The 19996-nt window shown below is 40.3% G+C and overlaps 2 long non-coding RNA genes across 2 annotated transcripts in view; both read right to left on the bottom strand.

The window, feature by feature from the left end:
* LOC143435100 (uncharacterized) overlaps positions 1–19996 on the bottom strand; it is a 143323-nt gene that overhangs the window by 6184 nt on the left and 117143 nt on the right. The window contains exons 2-3 of the long non-coding RNA XR_013105100.1: positions 2480–2536; positions 473–565 (exon numbers count right to left, since the gene is read on the bottom strand). This is a non-coding gene — a long non-coding RNA (uncharacterized LOC143435100). The remainder of the gene's footprint in view (positions 1–472; positions 566–2479; positions 2537–19996) is intronic.
* On the bottom strand, positions 12955–19371 carry LOC143435148 (uncharacterized). Its single transcript, XR_013105158.1, has 2 exons — positions 19256–19371; positions 12955–14569 (listed from the first exon to the last, which is right to left on the bottom strand). It is a non-coding gene; the product is annotated as an uncharacterized LOC143435148 (long non-coding RNA).

Raw genomic sequence — 19996 nt, forward strand, 5'->3', positions numbered from 1 at the left:
ATGATTCTACTTCAGCTGGGACTATATATGTCCAAGGCACAGGATGTGACCGCGGGATCAACTCCCACCAATGACGTGAAAATTTATGTTGAATGGTGCTCCTAGACAGTGACCTTTAAGAAAGAAGACATGCTCTTCTTGCACACTGCTGTCTGACAAGGTTTGCTGAAAAGGGTAAGGCAACTATGGGGAATATAGAGGAGGTTTTGAAAGGAAGGAACTGCTCCCTGCAGAGACACAAGTTCCTGTTTGATTTGCACCACCTTTTATTCTTCTATATTCAACTGAGCCCGATTCTGATACAAACAGATGCTTACATCCTTAAAGATTTGTGAACATACCAAAGACTGTAAAACTAGAAACCCTATGAAAAGCAGAGTATTTAATATTATCTGCTAAGGTTCTCACATACTTGCGGGTTCACACTGTCTCTTGGACTTAGGTTTACACACATACAAGAAGACTCTCCTACCTTTCGACTGTCTTGGGTCTTTTAGTTTCCTGGAGGCTTCTTGTCAGTATTTAAAAGTTAGCTCCAGCAATCCAGAAAAGAAAATAGGCATGACTAGAAGAACCAAAAATAAAGTGAAATTAATGGATAACAACTTCATTGAAGAAGTTGGATGGCCATTTTTCAGAAGTATTTTTGTTGATAGTTCTTGAGTATACTGTCAGGCAGCATAAAGAGGAACAATAAATTAAAACAATATTTCCAGTATCTTTGGCTTTGGGGAAAGAAATGTAAAAAAATAAATAAATTTCTAATAACAATGAAACCTTCTGTAAGAGGAAGAGACCAATACAGAATCCCTTGATACTTTTCGGGGGTGAAAATATTTGTATGTAAAATTCATTGCCCAAATGGGCAACATTGATTCTTTTTTTCTTTCAGTGCCTGGGATTTGCCAACTTCAACATTTTTCTTGGTGCTATAAAAGATGTTGCCGCTGGCAGTTTTTCCTTGTAAGTCGGAAGGCAAAAAATAGTGGTAACTGGTAGAGTTAGGAGAACAGAATCGCTAAATACTTATTAATGTATTTTCTTGAATCTAATTAGAAGATTCTGTTTTTGTTGTTCAATGAGGGGAAATAGAAATGTATGGGAAAGAGGCTAAATAAATAAAACCTTTAAATATAAGAGCTGAAAGTAAACTAAAGCAAAGACAGAATATTAAAAAATATATGGGGGATGGTTCAGGTGTTAAAAGCTAATCTCACAATCAAAATAGAAGATTATGTACGACCTAGTTTGTTATGATTTAAAAGAAATAGCTACCAACTGAGTGACTTCTACAAGGTTTAGAATTTTCATTGTAGTTACACATTACAGTGGGTTAATTAGTGTTCTCCCCCACATACATAGCCACCTGGAACTCCAGATTTTGATCTATTTGGAGAAAGGTCCATTACAGATGGAATGAGTAAAGATCGTGGAGATATATGTGGGCCTTCAGTTCAGTGCCTGAGGTCTTTGTAAGGCAAGAGGACATAGAGAGAGTGGGTCAGATGTTGGGATACTGCTGCTAAAAAATGAGTGGTGTCAAGTACTGCTGGCAACTACACAAGCTAGGAACAAGGCATGGAATAGTCCTCCTGGGAATCCCCAGAAGGAACTAATCCATGGACACTGACTTCAGATATCTAGCCTTAAGAACCAGCGAAGCATTACCTGTGTTATTCTAAGCAAGCCAGTTTATAGTGCTTGGTAATAGCAGGAGTAGAAAACTCATCATTCAGCAAATAATACTATGAATTATAGGATGTTTGAAAAATCCTAGTTCTTATTTTTCATTACCCTTGTCCCTGACCCATGGATGCTGTTGACAAGCAGTTTTTCTTTTTTTTTCAAAATCTGTTTATATGAAGGTCTTTCATTTGGCTTGCCAAAATGGGAAGACTGCTAAATTATATATTGCTGAGAGCTTAGTTGTTTATGTTTGTGTTTTGTGGCTTCATTGTCTTTTATCTAAAAGAAAAGCAAGCAAAGACAAAGAAAATGAAATGCAGAAAAATTGTATCAAATTTCTAGGTCTCCAAGCTTCTTCAACACAGTCACGTAATCAGTGGGTCTTGTGTTTTCTAAGGCTGTGGAGGGTTATGAGCGTCCACCAACAACCAACCAAGTGTATTTCTTGTTACTTCGTTCTCACTTGGATAATTCATTAAAAGCAAAACAGGACAAAATTGCTTCCATACCCACAAGTAGAGAGATTGTGCCTGTGATAAACCTTAAGGGTCCCTGCAAAGTGTTACTCCATCTTTTTCCTATCAGCACTCACTGAGAAAACAATCAGTTGCTCAATAAATGTAGGACAATAGGACACAGGAGATGTATTGGCCACTAACAGATGGTTTTAGGCTTTTTATGCATCATGGAAAACAGTATCTTGGAATTGGGGAGTTGGCTCAGCAGTTAAGGAAAATTGCTACTCTTTGAAGAGGACCTGGATTTGATTCCCAGCACCCCTATGCCAACTTACCATCATCTGTAACTCTAATTTCCATGGCCTCTTCTGGATCTGTGAGTACCAGGCATACTTGTGGAAAACAGACATACATGTAAGCAAAACATATATACATATAAAATAGAAGTAAATCTTTTAAAACTTAAAACCAAACAGCATTTGGAGTAAGATCTAAAAATTATAGAGCTATATGTGATGATTGTTGAATATTTATGAATATAATTTCTGAACATAAACACAGAGCAATGATGTAGTAAAATCAGTTTTCTCTGGCTGACCTTTAAGCACTGTCATGAATGCTAAAATACCACAGCAGCTAATAGAAGGTGAGAAGCATAAAGACTTCCATAGCGTCAACATCAGTGCGGGAGATGGCAGGGAGACCAAGGGGAAACTGAGGACTCGGGGGCAGGAATTAATCAGGTGTTCTTTCTATCATGTCATTTCCTCTGGCAGCTCACAGTGAAGCTCTGGGCTATTTGCTGACTCCCCTATTATGGCAGTAACACATGGTCATCAGATCTTTAAGTACGTTTTAGTACTGCCAAAGGAACAGGCACGAGTCGGAGTAAGTCCCTGGGTCCGTTACCCATTTGCGAGAAATGTAGAAGAGAAACCTGCTGCATGGAATTGTACATAGGCAATTTTAACATTTACATGTGTGGAAAACTTTAGTCTCTCAAAGGAAACCATGAAGGACAAGAAAGCAGATACTAGTGTAATGTGTAGACTTTAAATCATTTTTTTAAAAAGACAACATCGACATTTTTTTTAATGGACACGCGAGGTGGCAAATAACTGTAAAGAAAATGCAAGGAAATTGTTTCTGAAAAAGACAAGGTAGTAGTTGCATTTGGGCAGTAGGTCTCAACCTGTGAGTTGCAACCCCTTTGAGTTACCAAAGACTGCATTAGAAAACACAGACATCTACATTATGACTCATTACAGTAGCAAAATTATAATTATAAAGTAGCAATAAAAATAATGTTATGTCTGGGGTCACCATAACATGAGGAACTGTAGTAAAAGGTTGCAGTAAGGTTGAGAACCACCGCACCTGAAGCAGAGAAAGAACTGTCACTGATTTTGGACATGAAAGGTATGCTAAAACTTAGGACTTTAAAACCCCTTTTCCTTCTCCCATTCTTGCCCACGTGCCAAGCTATCGAGAAAACCCTCGTTCTCTGTTGGCATCAGCAGGAAATTCAATACATGCAAACCATCCTCAGACCCTCTGGGTAACCTGTAGTGCTCCTTCTAGAAGAACTCATTAGATTAGCAAGAAGTCTTTTCTTAGTCTCCTAGTGAATATTGGGTCTCATTGGATTCAACAACTCTTCCAATTTTCAGATAGGAGGCTTCAGTTAACGCTGTAGAGTACCGCAGTCAAACTTGCAGAGTGGCAGGAGAAGCACTGTTTTATAAAGGGAAGCACCTTCCCTTTTATAATTATGTCCCCCTGTATTGATGAAACAGAATCAAATGCTAAAATAGAATTTTTAAAAAAAAGTCTATAGTAACCAAGAGAATACAGACAACCAGACCTCATAAATCAACAATTTGAGTTATTAGCATTTTGAAATATTAGAGGCACAAATAAATGAAAAAAAATATGTAAGTGATTGTAGTGCTCAGGGTTTTAGCTACACCACATGTTTCTAATATCATTTTTTCTTCTGTCAATTTTCTTCCATTTCTACATCGTTAAATAGGGGGCAATAAAGGAACACCAGTGTTACCAAATGTAACCTATTGTCAATGCTAAAGGAATCCCTTAGGTTTGCCCAATCCATTTGTTTTCTTAATCCCAGACATAGTAATTGGCATGGATGTAACCCAAGCAAAAGGAATAGTGTCTCTCCATGGATCTAGAATAGAATTTGCAACTACAATGTTCTGTCCTAGAAAGATTTTTGTGTTTGTTTGTTTGCTTGCTTGCTTTTTTTGTTTTGTTTTGTTTTTACAAACTCATGTGTTAATCAGCCGTTGTGGTGAAAATGTTTGCATACCCTAGTAGCTCCATGGTTTGCAACAGAAGCATTTATTTCTTATTCTAAGTTTTGAGATCAACTTCAACTCTAATTTGGAGCTAAGTTTAGCTTTTTCTGCATGTTAGGTTGTTTCAGAAATTTCTATCTGAGGTGTATTATGGATCTGGAACAGAACAGGAGAACAAGAGGACTCTTAGAGATTCATATAAAACTGGTAGAGCCATATGGTCACACCCTTCATAAGTGGCAAGAGAAGATAAGCATATCACTGGAATAAACAAGGACAGAAAAGTAAAGATGTTTTGTACAACAATAGCATCTGCCAAGTGTTACACTAATTATCTCATCACTAACATGTATCACTATACACCATTGGTTACATTAATATATTTTTAACTATATTCACTAAATATACTGTTGAAGAAGGAATGTATAATTTATTTGTATCTTATATGCAGGAGTTTTATTGAGGCCTCATTCACTCTTCTTACTTCTAAGTTTTTGGTTCTTATTTTCTGTGTACTCACCATCTAAATTGTCACAATATATTTGGAACACACCAAGTAGGTTTAAATAACCCTGTGCTTAAACTGTACATATGAACTCACTACAATCAAACTGGTCAATTCAGTAGCCTGGAATTTTGATTGCTTTTATTTCTGATATTTACACTCATGCTCCCTAGTGAGATTGGTATGCAGTTTTCTATTCTTATATTTGTATAATTTTGGTATTGTGCAAGCTAGACTAGATAATGCTAACTTCTGCAACATTGAAATGTCAATCCTTAGCAGTTCATTGTAATAAAAATGTTTCTCAGCTCAGGCAACGGCAAATCTGATTTTCTTTGACTCCTCACAATAATTTATATATTTATTTTTCTGCCATTTTCTTAGGTCTTGACTCTTTCCTATATCTATCAGGCATGTTCCTAGAGACAGGAAAGAATATCTTGCAAAACACCAGGGAAGGATCAAGGATCAAGGCTGGGAATTGGACCTGTTTATTATAACCACTCATCTTACCCAAGCAAAACCTGAATTGTATAACCACACTTTGAAGAAATTACAGTGAATTATGCAGGTTCTCTTAGTAGGTTGCCTCCTTACTTGTTCAAGGTTCTGGTACCAAGTCCCAGTACTGAAAGGGGAAACTCAGATTCAACTCTTAAATAAATGTGTGATAAATCTTTAGGGTAAAGCCACTTTAACCAGATTAAGACAATATTAACTATTGCTTATATTTCTCAAATGATTACAGGAGTATTGAGGTTTTCACTTGCAATTGTTTTATTGTTATATTTGTATATATTGGGTATTGTGCAAGCTAGACTAAATAGTGCTAACTTCTGCAACACTGAAACTTCAAACCTTAGAAGTTCATTGACTAAAAAAGCTTCTCAGTTCAGGCAATGTCAAATCTGATTTTCTTTGACTCTTGACTAATTTCTACAACTTCCTTTAAAATCAGTTACATCAATGTTTTCATAGAAATCTCTAATGGTTTAGAGTAGCACCAGGTCCCCAATGGAGGACTTAGAAAAAGGACAGAAGGAGCTGAAAGGGTTTGCAACCCCATAGGAGGAACAACAATATCAACCAACTAGACCCCCTAGAACTCCCAGGGACTAAGCCACCAACCAAGGAGTACACATGGAGAGACCCATGGCTCCAGCTGCATATGTAGCAGAGGATAGCTTTGTCTGTGGGGCCTCAATGGGAGGACATGCCCTTGGCACTACCTTTTCAGTTCTGCTACCTGCAGCATCTGGTGCCTCTCTCTTGGGCCAGCCCCACTACATGCTCACAATATTCAATTACTGTCTCAAGCTTTTGGCCTCTCCAACATTCTGGAGTCTCTATGTAAACTTCACAGCTTCTCACAGCAGGGACAGAATGAAAACAGACTTAGATTGAGAGGAACACAAATGATTTCTAGTCCAGCTCCTCAGAGAGTCTTCGATCCCCTCTGAAACCTAATGAACTGGGACTCCACTGTCCACATTTCTCTTAACACTTATAAATTCCAACCAGAATCATCCTCTGAGCTTACAGCATGGCATGGCTTTTCTATCCCAGAGTTCCAAACTCTTCCATAGCCTCCCTGAATATCAGTTCCAAGAGTCTAAGAACTACATGGTCACATCATGATCTCACTTTCTGCTACAAATTTTCTTTATCTTTCTCCATGCTGTAAGAAAGTATCTGGAAAAAAACCCTGACATCTTACAGAAAAGCAGGGTCCATTCTGGCTTGTAGTATGAAGGGATACATAATTCATTGCAGTAGAAGGGGTGTGGACACAGGTGTCTGAGGCAGCTGCTCACTTTGTATCCACAGTCAGGAAGCAGAGCGATCCTGAGATGTAATACCCCACCGTCTGTCCTTCATGACACACTTCCTCCAGAAAGGTTCTACCTCTTAAAGGTTCCACAGCCTTCCCAAAGAGTGCCAACACGGAAGATGCTGGAGGCCATTTCTCATCCAAATCATAAGGTTGTTCAGCTGACTCGTCATTTTGCATGTGGTGACCAGCTCCTCCCACAACATCTGTTGAAAACTTCCTCTTCCCAAGTGTGTTGCTTTTTCTGATTTGCCAAAGATCAGTTGATCGTATCTCTGTGCCATTTCTGTGTTCTTTGCTCCAACCCATTGGTCTGTCTGTTCTTTTGCCAATCCTGCACTGTTTCAATTGCTATAGCTTTCTACATAGTCTTAAAGGTGAGTATGGGGACTCTTCTAACTTGGCTTCTGAGTTGGCATCCTAATGTCGTGTTTGAATTTTTTTACTCAGATAAATTCCATAATTAGTTTATTGTTATCCACAAGATAACATGCTGCGTCTGACTGAGATTCCACAGTGCTCAACCTTGTTCTCCATGGACATGGGATACCTCTTCATTTACACAGCTCTTCATTCCTTGCATCAGAATTTTGTTCATATTTGGCTAAACTAGTAAGTATTTATCTTGAAGAGATGAGTGTAAGTGGGAATGTGTGCCTTTATTAATTTATAACTCCTTTCATTTGTTGATATTAATAGAAAAGTGATTGACTTTTTACATTTATTACATATCATAGAACTCTGCTGCACTCACTAAATCTAACAGTGTTTTGCTGGTTATCTCAGACTTTCCACATATATAACTCTACCATATGTGAATAAAATAGTAGTTCTTCATTCTCAGTACCAATACCATTTATTTTACCCTCATTTTTGGTGTTTCTTTCCCTCCACAAAGAGTTCAAACGGTAATTACTATCTTCCATCTCTTAAGCAACATCATACAATTATGGTTTCTATTGGTTCTGTTGAGGTCTGATATTAATTTTTGTTGCTTTATTAGGAAACTTTATTTTCTGACTTTAAGAATTTCCATTTTGCTTTCATCTCATAATTATATTATTAAGATTATTACAATGAGCACCAGTATTCACTCTAGTTCTTTAGCCATCCTGAAGTATAAATTCTAACCTCTGGCTGAAGTTTCTGGCCCTGATTTTCCAGCTCTCACCTTCTTTCCTACCTTGCATCTTCCCAGTTGTGCAGGGTCAAGCTGTGAGTGACCAGTGTTCTCAACATACGTCACGAGTTACTAGACTTTTGGCCTCTCTCTGCCCTGAGGAAATGTTAGGGAAGAAGATGAATGTCCTCCTGGAATGCTGGCCTTGGTAGCTGTGCCTCTCGGTAGGAATGCGTCCTCATTAAAGGCTGTCTACACTTGGGGTGGGTGAGAAGCTTTGCTCTTTCTTGCACTGTGAAGGTGGTAATCAGAAGAGTTACCAAATGACACACTTGTTAGCAGCCCAGCTTGTCTTCACCCTGTCACGTCCTGAACCACAAAACTTTCTAGGCGATTGCACCTGTTGACAGAGGGGCCATGAACACAGGCGGCAGTGACTCAGCATCTCTCCAGCAGAATAGCCTGCTCATTATTAGGTCCCCACTCCACAGCCTTAACCCCATGGGTGGGACAGGAGGCACAAGGGCTTTCAAAATATCCATGTGCTACTATGAGTGGTTAACATGACCTTGAGGTTTTCCAGAGGAAAGCAAAGAGCTATAGTGCTTTCTTTCCTCTCTCAGAATGTTCAGCCCACTGCCCTGAAATGTGTCTGGCCAGCTGGTCAGGGAAACAGGTGTCAGGCTTATAGCAAAATATTGAAGTCATGTTATGTTTTTTCTTTCATATCTATTGGGTAGCTTCATTCAAAGCTTTTATCCTAAAGGGGAAATAAAGAAAGAAATTAGGCGGCTGTTATTCCAAATCTACACATAAGATCATCTAGGATATGCCCTTAAAAATTCCATATAATCTAACACTATGACTCCTATAACTTTAAATTTCAAAGTTTCGTTCACAAATATTCTAGCTTTCAGAAACTTTGTACTCAGCACTATCCATCACAGTACCCACTGCCCGTAATTTCCTTCATCCTGCAAATGGATTTCACAAGAAATTGTGACATCCACTTACCATAGTCCATTGAGTATTCTCTATCTCCTGCCAGTCAGGGAACTAGGTGTGAGGCATGTAAGTATAGAACTCCTGCACAAAATCCCTGCCCATAGACAACTGTTATTTGAATGGGAGAAACAGAGCAGAATTGGCTACAAAGGAAGTAAGTTCAACCTGGGGAGGCGCTTTGAGAGAAGCTGTGTAACTGGGCCAAAGGAGCCCTGGTGCTCACCACCTCAGAATGAGCTGTCTACTCATCTTCCTCATTTCAGCACAAAAGCCTGCAAAGCTGTGACCATGGCTCTTTTATCTTTCTGTCCCTAGTACTTAGGAGACAGCCTGACCTATGACAGGAGCAGAGAGGGGAGGTGGTAAGGAATGTTCACATAGATCAATGGCTCAGTGGAGGAGACAAGCTTCTTAGAGAAACGTTACATTTTACATAAAATACAGAAGCAAGTACCAAGACAATCTGCACTGCACATTTTTGGGGACGTTTTGCAGTTAATATTCAGTTCGGTGCTTTTATCTTACACTGAGCCAACCCAGAAGCAAATGTAAGTATTATGGAATAACAAAGATCCTGCTTTTCCTTGTTTTCTTCTGGTCAGACTCAGTGGACCAGGACTGCAAGCGTTAAGCTGTAGAATCTGTGCTAAGAACATCCTATGTGTCCCAGGAAGCTTTGGTGATAATTAAGTTGCCTGTTCTCAAGTTACTTGTCACCTTCCTTTTAACTGCTGGAACAGGAACAGCATGTTTCAGTCTTTACTGCCCAAGGACTAAATGAGCAGCTGTGTTTTGTCCCTGTCCCTTCCCCCTGGACCTTTGCCTAGTACTCAGTGGCTTCCTTAAATGTCCTGTCACTTTGGAACCTCCCCAAAAACACTGGCTGGAACAATGCTCATATCTCTAGGCAGGTCTCATGACCTCCTCAGGTGACACATAGCCTTCTTGGCTGTATAGCTTCTGTTGGCTGAGAGGTGGGTACACTGGGAGAGATCTGGGTGAGCAAAGCTTTGAAAAACTGGAAGATCATACTGTTTGAGGGGAGCTGAAATGGAGTAATTATCACCTCCAAATGACTGCTGCACAAGACAGATGCCGAGGCCTTGGAGCTGAAATCAATAAGCTAGTGGTGTGGGATGTAGCTGGTCTAAGACCGGGCAGGCAGGCTACCAGCTCTGGACACAGGTCATCAGCCTCTACTCAAATGCCCGATGGCGCCGTTCTTCCCAGCAATCATGCAGTGCTGACTGTAAAAGTCCTTGCTAGAAACTGAGAACCACAAGATCATTTTAGATAATAGTGAAACACTCTTTTGTGGGTCATGTGTCAAATATATGAATATTATAAAAGGAAGGTATGATCTCTACTCTGGGGAAAGGGGAAAAACAAACATATACCTCAGCCTTGGAAAGGGAAGAAAATGTAGAACGTTTAAGCTACAGCCCTAATATTTAATGAAAGAAGAAAGTCCTAATGAAGAAGACGTGGTTTGTTGAGTGGAATAGTTAGCTTACAGAAAGGCTGGTATTAAAGAGCTAAGTTCCTGACTCCCAGCCTGCCACTGCATTCCACTGTGTCCCACAGGCTCTGTTTAGGTACAAGAACAATCAGGGAGCAAGTGCAGGAATACCTGAGCTTAGGCTTTGTGCTACCGCACACTGAGGATGCTGAGGAGCGGGTAAGGATGAAAGCAATGCACTTCATGGGAAGAGGAAGGTCCCCAGCAAAGATTCACAGAAGAGTTGCAGTGTGTGTGTGTGTGTGTGTGTGTGTGTGTGTGTGTGTGTGTGTGTTGTGTGTGTGTATCTGTCTGTCTGTGGGTGTGTATGTCTGTGTCGGTCTGTCTGATTGTCTGTATATGTGTGCATTGTGTATATAAAAAGGGAGTTGTGGAAGGGAAGCAGAGGCAAGGACATGAAGCTTGTAGCTTAAGGACATAAACCAGGTAGCTTTAGCATCCAATAAGAAGACCTGAAACACAAACTGAATGTGAGTGTTTCGTGAGAACAGAGGGGAAATCACACAGAACAAGCTGCGATGTTCACCGCACACAACTGAGCACCTCACATATACCAGCACTCGAGACAGACAGGGCAGATGAACAAGGAACAATGCTGTATGATCATGGCTTACCACTCTGTCACTAGACTCTTGATTCTCAAAACCAGGTAGGTAGCAATGGGAAACAGAACTGTGAGAAACTTTATCTGATCTTTATGGGAGATGATTGGAGGGCATGATGAGCACATGAGAAATTTAAAACAAAAAGATAGTTCTTGAGCTATACTAAGGGACAGTGACATCTGAGTGATGTTCACTGATATTGAGGATGGGTAATGACTCTGCCACACCTAAGTAGGCACCATCCTCAGCTCATGCAATTCATAGGGTAGTTGCTAAAATTAACATGTTTCCTTATCATTTTTTTTTCTATTTTTCTTCCATTAAATATCCACAAAAGTAATGATCTGGAAGATAAAGCCCATTGTCATGGTTTGAATAAGAGCAGCCCCCATAAACTCAGATGTTGGAATGTTTGGTTCCCAGTTGGTGGAACTGCTTGGGAAGGATTAGGAAGTCTGGTGTTGCTCAGAGAGTTTCAAAAGCCCATGCCAGGCCAGTCTTACGCTCTCTACCTGCTGTTTGTGGTCAGCATGTGTGCTCTTACCTCCTATTCCAGTGCCATGCCTACCTGCCAGCCTGTTGCCAAGCTCTCTGCCATGATGGTCATGGATTCGCCCTAGTTCTGTAAGCAAGCCCCCCAGTTAAATGTTTTCTATGAGCTAGCTCGGTTATTGTGTCTCTTCACGGCAATAGAAAAGTATCTAAGACACTCATGTGCACAAAGACTTCATTTCATTTTCATGTCAGCCTATTTACTATTACATGTATTGTTCATATGTAAATAAGAGTAGTCTACTATAAAATGTTCATGTATTTTTTTGAGAAGGCATGCCCAAAATATTTTAGAAATAAGAGCATAAACTCAGAAGTATTTGGATACACTCTTATTATGCAGTCAATACATATTCTTAGGAACAGCATCAAGAACTATGAAGTTAATACTTCTTTCTTCCAAACATAGTACACATGGCCTTACTGTGAGAGTGACAATTGGCCCAGATATTGCACTTTTCCAGATATATCCTCTGATGTGTACATCTGAGCCAGTGGGCCTCAAATCAGATATTTACTCCCATTTCCAAAAGAAAGATCTTTTTAAAAACAAGCACCACCTTTGTCAATATATATAGCTTTTTAAATCTAAGCTTACATAGCATTTATAATAAACAAATATATATATATGTATATATGTGTGTGTACATATATACATATATTGTGTATGTATGTCTCTCTCTCTCTCTCTCTGTGTGTGTGTGTGTGTGTGTGTGTGTGTGTGTATGAGGGGGGTGGGAGGGTGAAACATCCTTTGGGGAAGTCACTATATCACTAGAACCTGTTTTATTAGCATAACAATGAGGGAGCTGCAGATTTCTGTCCCTCTCATCTTCTTCCTAGCCCTAATATTTTACAAGCTATGAAACTGTAAATTTCTCACACCAAACACTATATCCAATATATTATTTATATTATGTCTCTCTTTATTGCAGGAACATTTCATATGTGGCATGTCATTATGTAAGTCTTTATCACATTCATCAACATTTATTGAAGACCTCTGCTTGGTCAGATGTCACCACATGCTACCAGGAAGGAACGTGAGGAAGTCCACATTGTGCAGATTCCATTCGTGACTATGTGGCAATCTCACATCACACACAGACTCTCAGTTTCTAATCATGACTTATCCTTCTGCCAGCCTGCTCACAAGGAGTTGTCTTGCTCTCTGGGGCCTGGAAGCTTGTTCAGTTGGCTGGAGGGAGCCTTGTGACACTTACAGGCATGGGCATGAGGGAGGATTCCTTTTGGAAAGTGATAGCACTGTTCTCTGTGGTGTTCAGGCTCTGACATGCCACAGATTAGCAAGCACTCCTCTGGAACAAGGCATGTGATGAGCCTTTTAGTCCATGTTCTGAAGCTTTGAAATCCTGTCTCATGCTATACAAAACCATTTCAACTCAGTGAAAGTTATCTCACTTTAAAAAAATGTTTCAAGTATAACAAATGAGAATATTTGGTGGGGACTATGGTTCAGTTACTTCTGAATACTGTGATTTCCTTTTTCTGTTAGCTACAGCTTAGGGAAGAAAGTTTACAAAGAAGCTTTAATCCATGAGTGAGTTCACCACAGAAGATTCTAGAATACAAGAGATGTTTTAGAGTGGTCTTTGGTGTCATATAGATGTGCCTTCAGTTCCCACCTCCATTATTCACTGATCATTTGGCCCATGACATGAGAGTTAACTAAATTCACACACGTAAATTACTCAAAGAACATTTAGTACCTGTGGGCATGATGTATTGAGAATTTGTTGTTACCACTGGTGATATTTTTAGAATTGTAAAGCCAAAGAGGTCCCCCCTCCACAAATCTGCCGGTGTCAAATGTACCTTTCAAAAATTGTTGACATAATTGAGATACAAAGCAAACACTTGAGTGCCAGATGCCTATATCTTGTCCTGTTCACTTCTGAAAGGCCATATTACTTACTGCCAAGTAGGCCACGGAGGTGATAAACTTAAGGTGCAGGTGTCACACAGTACACCTGAGGTATGACACAATTGGCACCACACATCATGACACGCCTCCTTCCTGCTAAAGGCCTCATGTAGATTTCCCATAGAGTTGCTGTAGAATGTTCTGGACTCAAAGTTCAATTACATGTGCAGACTGGAAAAAATTATCACGGAAATTTTTTCAGAGTGTGTCTATTTTATCTGTGACCTAGATTCTCTCAAGAGTCAATTACTCATATTGAAAACATTTCTCTTTTTGCCTCTGTTTATATCAAATAAAGTTTTCATTTAAAAAGTTAAGGATAATGTCCTTTGCCTTACAGAAGCTTTGGAATTTTATGAGTTCCCATTTGTAGATTCTTGATCTTGGAGCATAGGTCATTAGTGTTCTGTTCAGGAAATTTTCTTGTATGCCCATGTGTTCAAGGTTTTACCCATCTTCTCTTCTATTAGATTCAGTGTATCTGGTTTTATGTGAAGGTCCTTTATCCACTTGGACTTGAGCTTTGTACAAGGAGATGAGAATAGATCAATTTGCATTCTTCTACATGCTGACCTCAAGTTGAACCAGCACCATTTGCTGAAAATGCTGTCCTTTTTCCACTGGATGGTTTTACCTCCTTTGTCAAAAATTAAGTTACCATTGGTGTGTGGGTTCATTTCTGGGTCTTCAATTCTATCCCATTGATCTTCCTGGTTGTCTCTGTACCAATACCATGCAGTTTTCATCACTATTGCTCTGTAGTACAGCTTGAGGTCAGGGATGGTGATTCTGCCAGATGATCTTTTATTGTTGAGAATAGTTTTTCCTATCCTGGGTTTTTTTGTTATTCCAAATGAATTTGAGAATTGCTCTTTCTAACTCTATGAAGAATTGAGTTGGAATTTTGATGGGGATTGCATTGAATCTGTAGATTGTTTTCGGAAAGATGGCAGTTTTAACTACATTAATCTTGCCAATCCATGAGCATGGGAGATCTTTCCATCTTCTGAGGTCTTCTTCAATTTCTTCAGAGAAAATGTTCATAGGAGGAAATATGGAGACAAAGTGTGAAGCAGAGACTGAAGGAAAGGCCAACCAGAGACTTCCCCACCTGGGGATCCATCCCATATACAGTCGCCAAACCCAGCCGCTATTGTGGATGACAGGAGCCTGATATGGCTGTCTCCTGAGAGGTTCTGCAGGAGCCTGACAAATACAGAAGCAGATGCTCACAGCCAAGCATTGGACTGAACACAGGGTCCCAGATGGAGGAGTTGGAGAAGAGACTGAAGAAGCTGAGGGGGTTTGCACCCCTGTGAGGGGAGCAACAGTGTCAACAGGTCAGAACCCCCAGGGCTCCTGGGGACTGGACCACCAACCATGGAGGGACCCATGACTCCGGTCGCATATGTGGCAGAGGATGGCCTTGTTAGACATCAGTGTGAGGAGAGGTCCTGAGTCCTGTGGGGGTTTGATGCCCCAGTGTAGGAGAATGCCAAGGCAAGAAAGCAGGAGTGCTTGGGTGGGTGTGTTGGGGAGCATCCTCATAGAGGCAGTGGGAATTGGGATGGGATGGGGGTTTCCAGAGGGGATACCTAGAGAGGGGATAACTTTTGAAATGTAAATAAACTATCCAATAATAGAAAAGAAAAAAGTTAAGAATAGGGAGCTAGGGGCAGTGGCACATGCCTTTAATTTCGGCACTAGGGAGGCAGAAGCAGGTGGATCTCTGAGGCCAGCCTGATCTTCATAGTGAATTCCAAGATCAACAGAGATATGTAGAGAGACCCTATCTCCAATAAAAGGAAAGGGAAAAGGAAAGGAAAAGGAAGGAGAAGGGGGAAAGGAAGGAGGGAAGGAGGGAGGGAGGGAGGAAGGGGTTAACAATAGGCTGGTGAGATGGTTTAGTAGGTAACGATGCTTGTTGTCAAGCCTAATGACCTGAATCCGATTCCTAATGTCCACAGAAGAGAACTAACTCCTGCAAGTTGTCCTCTGACCTTCATAACATGTACCAGGTCATATGCATACACAACCTCCCCCCAGTAAATAAAAAAATGTAATGAAGTTTTAAAAGAAATGTTCTAAAGTTTTAAAAGAAATTATTGTATGCCTTGAGTAGAGCAGTTATCTGTCATTCTCTGTCCACTGTTCCTCTGCCAACCTCATCTCATCAGAGATAAGAAAAATTGATCACAGAGTAGTGTGGAATCTATGTCATCACAATGCTAGAACCATTTTGAGGAAGGAGGGAGTCCATAGTTGTTTGATTTATACCAATCACACATATTTGATAAAAGTGATAGCCAGAGTAAGGGTTTAATGTTTTCCCACCAAGCTTTTACTTGGGAAAAAAAAAAAGAGACAAAGATACTAATGGCAAATGAGTCAAGAAACAAATCATCATTTCTACACTTTCTAACAAAAGCTTCTGAGAGTAGTTTTGCCAACAGAATTTATAGAGGATACATCAAATGGCCAAACTATGTGGCATACAGACCTAAGTAAGAACAAGGCTGTCTGGAGGCTCTCTGGGCTTGTAAGCCTTCTAAGCCTTGATGGCAACATAATTAAGTGCACTCTTACCATGTCTCAGAAGTACCTCAAATGGCACAGTCGGGATGTTGATTAATATTACGCCAACTTACTCTGGATCTATGTATAACCCATGTGTTGTATGGGTTATACGTATGTATGTGAAGAGCCATGTGTGGGGGAGGCACATTAAAATACTCAGCAGCCAAAGCCCAGGAACAAGCCTGGAGATCTTCAAAGACACCCAACATTAGGCATACCTCAACAACAAATGGGTCAGATGTGTGGATTTGTCAGTTAGGATACCTACTACCTTTAAGATCTTACACAAATTACCTAACCTTCCTAGTTGTTGGGTCCTTCTCACTGTATAGATATCAGCCACTCAGTAAATGCAAAGAGAACTCTGGTGATGTGTGCAGAATAGTTACCACAGCACCCAAAGTCCATAAAGTTCCACTTTGACACTCTGAACTCCTTTGCGTAGGACTTAACAGAGCTCAGCTGAGGCTGGAAGAGGAGACTAGCAAAACCATAACCAGTGGTGACCCTTCCCTTATCCCCAGCCATGAAATTAAGACACAGTGCTGTCACTGCCAGGTCCTTGCATGGTTCTAGGGATTTATCCCTGACTAAGGGATACAAGGGAATGAAGTAAAGACAAACATACAGACAGATGGAAATAGCTGGGATCAAACCTGGGCTTCCTGACAAAGAGACAGAAAAACTCTGCAAGCTGACTGTCTTTGTTATATACAGTTTAGCAGAGGTGTAAAGTTATTGTATGAAGCTAGACAAGGAGATAGAGTTTACGGTATGTAGCTGCATCAATGAGGCAGGTTTAGCTAATCACAGTAAAAGCAGTCTTTAGGCTGTAAAAATATCTGTAGAGAGAACACTGTAGTGAATATTTTCTGCACAGGATGTCAGCATTTTCTATAAAACTTTGCCATGTCTCTAAGCCTAACCTGAGGAAGGCTTTGACTCTTTCCTATGGGTCTGAGGTTTTGGAATTATTGACATAGCTGCACCCATGTCAATAATTTGCACAGGACTTTATACATTCAGGGCTTCCTCCACAAGCTAAAGTTACTCTGTGGGGTGGGACTCTATTTCCCTGTTCTATGACATCCGGTTCTAGACTTGGAAGCATATGAACAATCTTAAGGAACAAGCAAGGATAAATCATTTGCATTTGCACAAACTCCTGAAAACTAGTTTCCAAACCAAAGTCACACAGGTTGTATGCCTTGAAGTCCTGGGTCCCTGTGTCAGAAGAATGTGTATCCAGAGCAAGCTCTGCCATCTGACTTGTAGCTCTCCATGGATCCTCATTTGTTTAATCTGGTGCTCTCTGTCAACCCCTCTGCCTTCCTTCAACCCCTCTGCCTTCCTTCAACCCCTCTGCCTTCATTGGCTTTAAATCCTGGGGCTATTTGCAGTTTCAAGGCCCCACTGTGGCTTCCAGTCAGAACTCTTGGCAGCCTGAGTGTCCTACCTGAGGACTGGGTTGGAACAGGCTATGACCCAATTTCTGCCTCATGAGTGAAAAGTAGACAAACTGGTTTTTTTTTTCTCCCATTTCCTGGTCTCTCTGTCCTGGTGGTGTTTTAATCTGTTCTTTGAACATTAGGTCTCCTTCTGTGGAAGCACTGCAGACTCCCATTTTCTTCCGATTTGCACACAACCACTTCAGTACACCTTGGTCACCTGTCTTTCTAGCCAAAGCCATTGAGCAGGCCAAGTGGCGTGTTCTCACCTCTCACAGCAGAGAAGTCAAAAAAGAGGCTTAGTTAGTAGGAAGCATGTGTCAGGTTTGACACAAGTTTGTGGATTCAGAATCTTCACATTTGGTTACTTATTTATTAAGTCCGAGTCTTTATTTCCTGCCAGATTGAGTAGAAACTCAAGAGTAACTACTATTGACAATCTCATCTCCTCTGCCACTTTCTCTCCCTCAATGAACCATTATATATATGGAAAAATACTTCTGGTCTTTAATCTACTTCATATACCTTGGAAATGGAAATTCATTCAGTCTGACCCAAGTTCCTGTAACCAGGGTAGGTCAAGGTGGGCAGCCTACAGGCTCAGGTTGAGCATCTATCCATGCCCCCATTCCCTTCCCATCCAACAGTGACATCCAGGAGGGAAGCACAAGTCTCAATGCTTGGGATTCACAGGGCTCTGTCTCCTGTCTGAGGGCCTTCCCTATTCTGCTGTTTGTATCTTCACTGTCTCCTCACTGGCTTGACTACCACAGTGTGAACTTGCTTTCCATGAAGGACAGTTCTTGGGCACTACTTCCATTTCCTGATGTCCAATGTGTAGCTTCCTGAAAGTGAAAAGGCCAGCCTTCTCTTAATAGTTTTCTTGGAATAGCTGATAACACATAGGCAAGATAAGACAAGTGATGTTAGACAGTTTGCTGTCATTCCATATAAACTCAGTATACCCTGTGTTCTGATAGTATGCTACCATGAATAGCAGTAATGAACATCCTAGTGTATGTTTCCACTTTGCCATTTATGATCAATGTCTTAAGGTAAGTTCTTAGATGTGAAATGATCATGGTAGAAGATACCCACAACTAGTATATTTAATAAATAACAATTGAAGACAAACAGGCATGATTGCCTGGTCTCCTGCATCCCTATCAAACAGAATTTGGCAATATTTTTAAACTTTCTCACATTGGTAAGCAACCTCAAAACCTTGCTTTTATTTTCATTGTTTTGACTTCTAGTAAAACTAATAGTTTGTCCCCATACATTAGCTACTTTGCCTAATTCTCTTTCTGACTTATATTATTTTTAATGTACTGAGGCTCATGACTAAGTATGAATCCCTATGGAATAAATGTGCTCTCTAAAGCCCCATAAAATTAGGCAATTTTTTTTTTTACTCTGCTAACAGGAGAAAGTCAAAGTATTAAAACTTCCCATCATGAGATAGAAAGATGGTTCAATGTACTAGGGTGCTTGCTACAAAGTCTGACAACCTGGCATCAATCCCTAGGACCTATTGGTGGAAGAAGAAAACCAACCCCCACAGTTGTTCTTAGACAAAAACATGTGCACATGCACAATGCCACACCTACACCCATTGATGAAGAGCAGTAGGGAGAAGACCCTGCCAATCTCAAGGAAGACAGTCAGTCATGGAAGAGTCCATACCTGGCATCCTTTTCACTGCCCAGGACTAGAAGGGGGAAAGATCTGAGTCTGCATGCTGACCAAAACCCTCTACAATCACCTAGTGAGATGGGTGATTAGGGTGAGGGCTGTTTTTCTGACAGTTGTCTTTTCTGTGTACATAACCTTTGGACAATGTTCTCGATGCTTTTATAATACAGAAACTTTGAACCGGCTCTTGAGCCCACAGTCACACTTTCAAGTAACAGTGTAAAATGTACAAAACAGAAAAGTATATAAAAGAATCTAACTATGTTGAAATACACTTCTCAAAATATCTTAAAATAAAAGTGAGATAAATGTTCACATAAAAATATTTATTATTTTATTTTATCTGTATGGGTGCGTGCTTAAATGTATATCACCTACATGCAGGAGACTGTGGAAGCAAGAAGAGAAAGTTTAGGTCTTCTGAGACTGGAATTTTAGACAGTTGTGAGCCTCCATGTGGATCCTAGGAACCAAACATGACTTCTCTGAAAAAGCAGCAAGTGATTATAATAAATGAGCCATCTCTCCAAACACAAATACTCTTATTTTTAAAAACATATTAATTGATAAGCCTAACATGAGTCTCATATTTTGGCACAATCAGGTGCACTCAGGGTGATATGACCATCTATAAGGCTCATAAATTTAGAATTAGTACTGAAGGTAAATGATATCAGTGCTAACAGTACAACGACAGCACAGGTAAACACTAAAGACTGATGTCTTTTGTTG

Source organism: Arvicanthis niloticus, chromosome 19, assembly GCF_011762505.2.
Source record: "Arvicanthis niloticus isolate mArvNil1 chromosome 19, mArvNil1.pat.X, whole genome shotgun sequence".
Lineage (NCBI taxonomy): Eukaryota > Metazoa > Chordata > Mammalia > Rodentia > Muridae > Arvicanthis > Arvicanthis niloticus.